The sequence below is a fragment of the Sturnus vulgaris genome, chromosome 22 (genome assembly GCF_052056855.1).
Source record: "Sturnus vulgaris isolate bStuVul1 chromosome 22, bStuVul1.hap1, whole genome shotgun sequence".
Lineage (NCBI taxonomy): Eukaryota > Metazoa > Chordata > Aves > Passeriformes > Sturnidae > Sturnus > Sturnus vulgaris.
In genome coordinates this window covers 10823773-10832076 of record NC_142264.1, presented here as the reverse complement: position 1 = coordinate 10832076, position 8304 = coordinate 10823773, and positions in this window count along the sequence as shown.

Below are 8304 nucleotides of genomic sequence, written 5' to 3'. Positions count from 1 at the left end.
CCCGGTGTGGTGTGACAGGGATGTTAAGCCTGGCTCTGGAAGGAATTTCCACCTGCCCGTGGTTCCCTCTGTCACCGTGGCTGAGCAGGAAGGTGCCGGGCAGAGGTGGGTGACAGCATGGCATGGGGACAGCCATGTCATCTGCTCCCAGCAGAATAGTTACCTCTTAAATTTTCTTTATTCCTTAATTTCCTTATCCCTTTCCTCCTCTGAAAGGGACTTTGAAAAAATAAAATCCCTGTCTGGGATTTTACTTCCCCAAGAAAAAGCTGCTGTAATGGTTTAGGAATGGCACTCCCCAGTTTAGTGCTCCCTGCCCAAGACTCTCCCAAACCAGATGCTGCTCCCTCCCTCCCTCCCTTCCTGCTCTGGGAATGTAGTTTAGAATTGGAGGCACAAAAAGATGGGTTGAGATAAGAACCATTTACTGGGAACAGCACCTCTCTGGGGACCTCAGCACTCCCCAGCATCACACTCAGCCATGGGGCAGGGGCACTATTTCTTCATCCAGGAGCAAGTGGTGGGTGGGGAGATGGACGGGGCCACAGGATCCCCGAGCACAGTGAGGGTGAGTTGGGTCCTCCAGCACTGATCCATTAGGGACAAGCCAGGCTGGCAGCAAGGCGGGACCTGATCTCCTGGGAGAGCCAGAGAGGGACCCACTAAAGCCATGGTCACCATCCTGGGGGCTTGCAAGATCCTGCTGGATGAAAGCTTGGGAAACCACCTGTGCCTTACCCTGACTGCAGGCACTTCCAACCCTCTGGCAGGGATATCTCCCTTTATTCCTAAGTTATATACATGTAGATTGTAAAACATACACATGAATAGATATTTAAAAAGGACGAGATAAAGATTTAATAAACATTAATTTAAAAACATTATTTAATTTTGTTTGTTAATTTGTATATATTTGCACCAAATATATAATACCAAAGTATATTTGCACCAAATATACTTTCCTCCTGCACCCTGATGGGTTGTCCTGTGTACCCCTGGAGTTGCATGCACCCTGGCTTCTCTGGAGGAAGCGGGGGTCTTCCCTGAACTCTGAGAACAGAAACTCACGATTCATCTATCCCTGGTGACACTGCTGGTCCTTTCAGCAAGCTCCACCGCTCCATATTGTGCTGTGGTCTCATCTATCAGTATCTTGAGTTGGTGAAGGCTAAGCACAGACACAGTTGGGACTCATGGTATGCAGCCCTTCCCTGCCACAAGGATGCCACATTCTCCCCCTCTGCCCATAAGCTCCAGAGGTGCATTCCTAGCGCAATACAGCTACACTAGACAGGAGCAGCCAGGAACTCTCAAGTTTCTCTGGCAGTAGGAGAGCAAAGGGGGGAGGGAGATTGCTCTGGCTCACACCTGTCCTGGGAATCTTAGGTAAAAAGGGATGGGAAATCCCCATTTTATTTCCAAAGGAGCTGCTGATTTTGTAGGTGTCTTAAAATGGGTTCCTCACCTAGCCCTGTCTTGTCCATGTCTTCTGGGAAGATGTAGTGCAGCCTAACCTGAGTGGGATAAAGCACGTTGGGTTCCCACTGAGAAATCTTGGCTCCATCAATCACAGGACACTAGTTTCCATAATTTTTACTCAGTAGGATTCTTACAGAGTTTTGCTTGTAGAGTAATCCCCACTGGGCTGAGGTCAGGGGAGGACACATTTTACTGTATCTGTGGCTGGATCTCCCGGCACACACTGAGCAAAACATCCATTTCTACCCCTTTATTTACAACCACCAGGCACCACCCTCTTGGCTCCATGTGCTGAGAGTCCTTGAACTCTTCATGAAGGGATGTCATGTGCTCTCCCACCTACACTTCTGCCTCATCGCCATTTCACATGTGGAAAGCAGCTTCCTGTTCCCAGGATTAACTTTCAGCTCCAGAAACTATAAAGATCAGTCCACTGACAATGGTTTTCCTCCTTACACATAATTTTATTGCATTAAGGGAAAGACATCTGGCTCTGCAGAGTCTGCAAGTAGAGCCCAGACAAGGGCTCTATCCAGCACTTACCAGGAGTGCAAACAGCTGAGTATTGCTGCTGTTCTTTACACTGTTTCACCTCAGAAAGGGCTCTGCTTGGGAATAAAAGCTCTTTCCAAGGAGCCTGACAAGGCCCTCATGTAGATAAATGATTAAAGGAAAAAGGCTTACCAAGGGCATTGGCATGCCAAGGCAATGTGTAGACAATCCATCTGGGCAGTATTTATTTCTTACGGAAAGAGTTCCCAGAATTGCTTACTGTGAGAACTCCCGTGGCCAAACAATTAACAGTGTTAAAGAATCCTCTCCTAGTCAATCCCAGAGGATGCTACATGCTATCCTTCTGCCACCTCTCTGAGAGAATGGGGAGCTGTGCAGTGCTCCACACTGATACCTGGCTTTAGGGATGGGATGAGACCCACCTCACCCATCGAGGGCTGTACGTGCAGAGCTGGGCTCTCGGGAGCTGGCACTGTGAGTCCAAGCCAGCAGTGGGGGGCTTTCAGTCACAGAAGGAGAGGATGCTGTGAATTAGGGACCCAGCCCCCAGGTCTCCCCAGGCAGTAAAGGGTCTGGATGTGCTGGTAAGGGGGAGTAAGAAACCGCCAGATGCGCACTGCCTGACCAGCACCCCTAGGCTCTTCCCCTGAGAGACCTGTCCCTACTGCTGGGAGGGTGGGGGTCACTCAGTGTCTCAGGTCACTCAGCTGCTTCCTCAGTGATATCTCTAACATCTGAGAATGTGGCAGGACTGTATTCTGGACATGCACAGGGCTCTCCCGATGGTCCCAGGCACTGTTAAACAAGAGCAGACACAGTAGTAGGAGAAGATCGGGGAACAGATGCAGTAGCTCCTCTCGTCCTTCTAGGTTTCCTGGCCTGCAACTGAAGATTGGTCTAAAGATCCCACAAAATATGACAGGTCAGACCCTACCTGAACAGCTGCTGCCCTTCCTGGGAACAAACTGTGTTTATGCCTTTAGTGAAGATACAGAACGGTTTCCTGCTTGCCCTCTCCATCACAGATTGTGGAAGGACATGTCAAAAAAATTAAAAAAATCTTTAAATTTTACAGACAAAGTGCCTGCTGGCCAATACTGCACTGGGGATGTCAGCCTCATGTTCACACTGAGAAAACAACATAAGGTAGGTACCTCTGGGAGTCTGGAGGACCAGAATGGCATCCAAAGGTGACTGTGGTTCCATCAGGCTTGAGAGTGGCAAGGGAAAGCAGAGACACTAGCTTGCAAGAAATACTCTGGGTCTAACAAGAAACTGTAGTCTAAGGATCAATGAAGATGAGATACAGAAGATTTTTGAGTGCCAAACTAAAACTACTGATTTTGCAGGAGGAGCAGGCCAGGAGATGATCAGGGATTCACACAAGTCTGTAAGAACCTACTGGTGCTGATAGAGTTGTCGTCAGGTCCTTCCAGAGAGAAGGGTGGGAACATCTGCCAGGAGCAAAGAGAAGGTGGGTGCCAGGCTGAGAGGATTAAGCACCTTCAAACAACATTTCAAGGGTTCTCCAAGAGGGAACAGGGCAACCTTGTCATGCTAGGGATGTGCTCTGCAGTGCAGAGGGTCGGGGGGCCTGTCGGTCTGTCCTGGTGCCCAGCAGTTGGGTGAAGGTGTGTGAGCAGCCAGCCCAAGGCTGGGGCACCTGAGCATGAATGCCGTGGCATTCATGGACACACGCCTCAATGCAAAGAGGCATGCCAGGGGGATGGGAGACACCTTCAGGGATGTCATTCCAGGCTCTGAACCAGGAAGGGAATGGAGATTGAAGGAAAGGCATGTACTCTACATGCTGGTTTGGGTTGTGATGAAGAGTAGGAGCTGGTAAACAAATGTGCAACCACAGAGGGAAGGAAAGAATCTGAGGGATAAGAGCAGGTGGGAAAGCAGTGGGCTGGTGTCTTCACATCTGGCTCGTGAAAAAGATCATAAGCAATGGCAACCTTATACAATGCTGCTGTAGAGAAACTCAGACAGGTACATGGAACTGCCCATGGGAGCAGATGTTCCCAGAGTCACAGAAGCAGCTGGTGTGAGATGGGCAGAGGCTATGAAGGACTCAGGAGGAGGGAAAAAAGCATGAGCTGAGGAGAGAGGCCAGCATGAGACACTGAAAGACTAAACTGCCTTTGTAAGGAAGGCAAGGAATTTCTGCCTAAATTGTGTTGGGAGCCCATCACAGATCCCCCAGCCAGCTTGGAGCAAGGACAAATTCCCAGGAGAGAAATCCTTTCAGGAAGAATAGCTCTTTGGAGGGGCAGAGGTGCTATAATCACCTGTTTGCAACAGTCATGCTAACTATCCTTGGATATATGAGGACAACATAACCAGCATAAAGCGAGCTGATGGGGTGGTTGGTTTTTTTATACCTGTTCCTTTTGGTTGTTTTTTGAAGAGCTATTTGGGAAAATAACTCCAGCTCCAGTAGGCAGGAGCCAATGCCATTTGGCATAAATGGGAAGATCAATAGGGACAGATTGGTGGCTGTTGCTTAGAAAAAGCACAGATTAGGAGAACTGAGGAGCTGCTTCCTGCAGCTGGGCAGGTTTGGGAAGTTGAGCATGCAAACATAAAAGAGAAAGAAAAGGTACAAAAAAATCCCTTCTAAGCACAAGGGAGAGGATGGTGAAACAGAGCTTCTCCCCTACCAAACAAGAAGGGATTCTGGAAAGAATGGAATGTCTGCAAAGAAAGAAAAGAGCCTGTGCTGGAAGATGAAAGAGTTCAGGGAGCCTGTGAGAACGACTTGCAGAGTTACATAGATTAAGTATTCACCCTTCAGCCACGTAGCTGGGGACAACAGTCCTGCTGTGAGCTCAGTACAGTGCCCTGGAGGTCAGACATGTCCTGCTCCCAATGTTCCAAGAGGACAATGACAACTTATGGCCAGTGACAACGAGGGCACTGGGAGCATCAGGGAGGGAGGAGAGTCTTCAGAGATTTGCTGAGGGAGAGAAATGTGGCTGCATCTGGATTCAGGAAGAATGAGTGTTGTGTCTCCAGCAGTGAGGGTGCAAAATGTTTTTGTGATGAGGAAGAAGAGGGATCTGACCCCAGACATTTGCAAGGCTTCAGGGGAAAGAAAGAAAACTTGGTGGGCACAAGAACTCTGGGACTGCAGAGCAGTCTGCCTGCCTGCAGGATCCTTGACTGGAGAGCCAGTCGTCTGGTCAGTGCAGGGGAATCTTGAGCCACCAGTATGACACAGGATGCCAAACTGGCCATGGGGACAAAGGGTTCCAATCTGTGTGGGAAAATATTGATGCTGTGTTGTGTTAGTGTTATGTTAGTGTTATATGTTATAACACATATGTTATATGTGTTACGTTAGTGTAGATCTTTCTGAGTGCTGCACAGGGAGCCTGCTTGAGGAGGAAGCTGAGCTGGGCTGTCAGGATGCCTGAAGAGTAGAGAGTCCATTGGAGAAGATATGGTGCACCATGGTCAGCCTGGAGAAGCAAATCCCAGTGGGGAGATGGCTGCATCAGGGAGGAGAGCCATTTGCTCGAGCATGCTGCTGTGGGCCACCCTGGAGAGGCAAGCCTGCAAGAGCTGGCAGCTGGAACCAGTGCCAAAAATTACTTTGACTCAGGAATCAGCTCCTTAGATCTAATGCACCAGGGTGTGGACAGGGTTTGGGATATCTCTGTGGGTTCGGTATACTCCTGGGTATATATTGAAAGGGGAAAGGCTCTTCTGGGCTCACAACCACCAGATCCCATGGCCAGTGGCACCTGGGGAACTCTGGGGCCTCATACAGTGCCTTTCCAGGATATTTGGGGCCCCAAAGTGCTCACCTCATGGAGTAAATACAGGAGGCGTTTGAGTTCCTAAATCCATTTGTCATCACTGAAAACTTTTCCCTTTACCTAGAATAAACCTATTCTAACTACAATTCCATGTTCACAGAGCCTTTGAGTTGATTTGATTAAGCAGATGGAAAATTACCCGGCTGGTCCACTGCGAAGGTATCACACAGACACACACAGACAAGACCCCTGGGGAGGCCATCCATCCCCAGCTCCCTCCCTGTACCCTGTGCCCTGTGACCTCTCCATCACTAAGGGCATGCCAAGAGCTGGTATCCCCAGGACAGCACTACTCTGGGCTACCAGAAAACCAGGTTGGGTTCTCTGGCACCAGTTGCTTTATTGGAAGTTGGAGGGTGCAGAGGGATGAGACACAGCAGACCGTGTGTCTCCCAACAGCAAAACTCCCCAGCCCATGAGCCAGGGCAGGAGAAAATGTCAGAGGTGCTGTGTGAGTGGGATGCAAGTGGCATCTTCATTTCATTCTCTGATAACTGTAGGGCTTCGCAATTACATCTGCTGATCTGATAGTCATTAGGGAATGATCAGCCAGTCATTGGCAGGGGCTGTTTGCCTTTCTGCTAATTAAATTGCATTTGATTTGCAATGAAATCTAATGAGTCGAGTGAGCTTGAGGTAGGCTCAAGTGAAGCACGGGTCAGCTCCACAGCCTTGCTGAGCATGAAGAACCACATCCCAGGGACGCTGCCAGGAACCACCCTGTGGCACAGGGCAGTGAGGGACACCTCTGCAGGTGAGCAGTGCTGTGTTTGTGGAAGGGGCAGGGCTCCTGCTGTGCTGCCACGCTGTGGACTTTGAGACTTGTACCGGTGTATTGGGTTGGCATGGCCAGGCTTTGGTAGTGGGGAAGTTACAGGAGTGGCTTCTGTGAGAAGCTGCCAGAAGCTTCCACCATGTCCAGCAGAGCCAGTCCCTAGTGGCTCCAAGGACTTGCCACTGGCCAGGGCTAGGCCAATTAGGAGTGGTGGTAATGCTTAAATATGTAATGAGATTACATATTTAAGAAGGAAGAAAAGAGGTTTTCGTGCAGTTGTAATTGTGGCCGGATAAGAGCAGAGTGAGAATATGTGAGAAGAAAGCTCTGCAGACACCAAGGTGAGTGGGGAAGGAGGGGAAGGAGCTGTTCCAGGAGCTGAGATTCCCCTTAGCCTGTGGTGAAGACCATGGTGTCCCTGCAGCCCAAGGACGGCACAGGAATGCAGAGATCCACCTGCAGCTCCTGAAGGAGCTTATATTGGAGCAGGGAGATGCCTGAGAGAAGGCTGGGACTCCGTGGGAAGCCCATGGTGGAGCAGGATTCTGGCAGGGACCTGCAAACCTCTGGAGAGAGGAGCCCACACTGGATCATGTTTGCTGGTAGGAGCTGTCACCCCGTGGGGAACGCCCGCTGAAGCAGCCTGTCCTTGAAGGATCTGCCCCATGGAAAAGTGACTCACATTGCAGCAGTTTGGCTAGGACCGTTGCTTGTGAGCTAGACTCACACTGGAGAAGTTTACAGAGAACTATTCCCCATGGGAGGGACCCTGTGCTGGAGCGGGGGAATGCTCAGTCCCTGAGTAGTGTCCCATTCCTGTCTCCCTGTACCACTGTGGAGAAGGGGAAAGAGCTGGTAAGAAGGGGGGGGGGGGGGGGGGAAGGTGTTTTTAAGGCTTATTTTGCTTTTCATTATCTTGTTCTGATTTTGTTAGTAATAAATTCAATTAATATCTCTAGAGCCTGTTTTGCCTGTAACGGTATTTGACGAGGGATCTTTCCCAGTCCTCATCTCAACTCATTAATCCTTTGTTGTATTTTCTCTCTCCTGTCCAGCTGCAGAGGGGAGAGATAGAGAGGCTTTGGTGGGTGCCTGGGGTCCAGCCAGGGTCAGCCCACTACAGCCAGACAACCTGTGCTGGCATGGAGTGCTCCTCAGGCAAGTGCTCCTCTGGCTGCCAGCCAAGAGAGAGACTGCGAGTGCAGCCCTGACTGCTGGCTGTGGAAGGGGCAGGAAACAGACCAGGGCAGGGAGCCCAGCACGGGGCTGCTGCTTCTCTCCTGCACCTCTCCTCACAAGAGGTGTGTCTGGCATCTTCAGTGGTCTGGGACACTGGTGTGATTTCAATAGAGCCCTGGATGTGTATTGAAAGGGGAAAGGCTGTTCTGGGCTCATACCCACCAGACCCCAGTGGCACTTGGGGAACCCTGTGGTCTCACTCTGCATCATCCAAGGCAGATGGACAAGCCTGGTCCTGATGTCTGCATGTCTGCTGTGGTGACCACACCACCAGCTGGTGACTTGTGCTGCATCTGTCACATGCAAAGGGACATCCAGGAGCCTCTAACACAGGACTGCTGCAGTCAGATTGATTGGGCACCCATGCACTCAGGTTTTTTTGGGATGGCCAAGACCCCACAGGTCCCGAGCAGCAAGTGGGACCTGGCTCAGAAGCTGAAATTAAATTGTCATCCTTGTGCCAGCCACTGC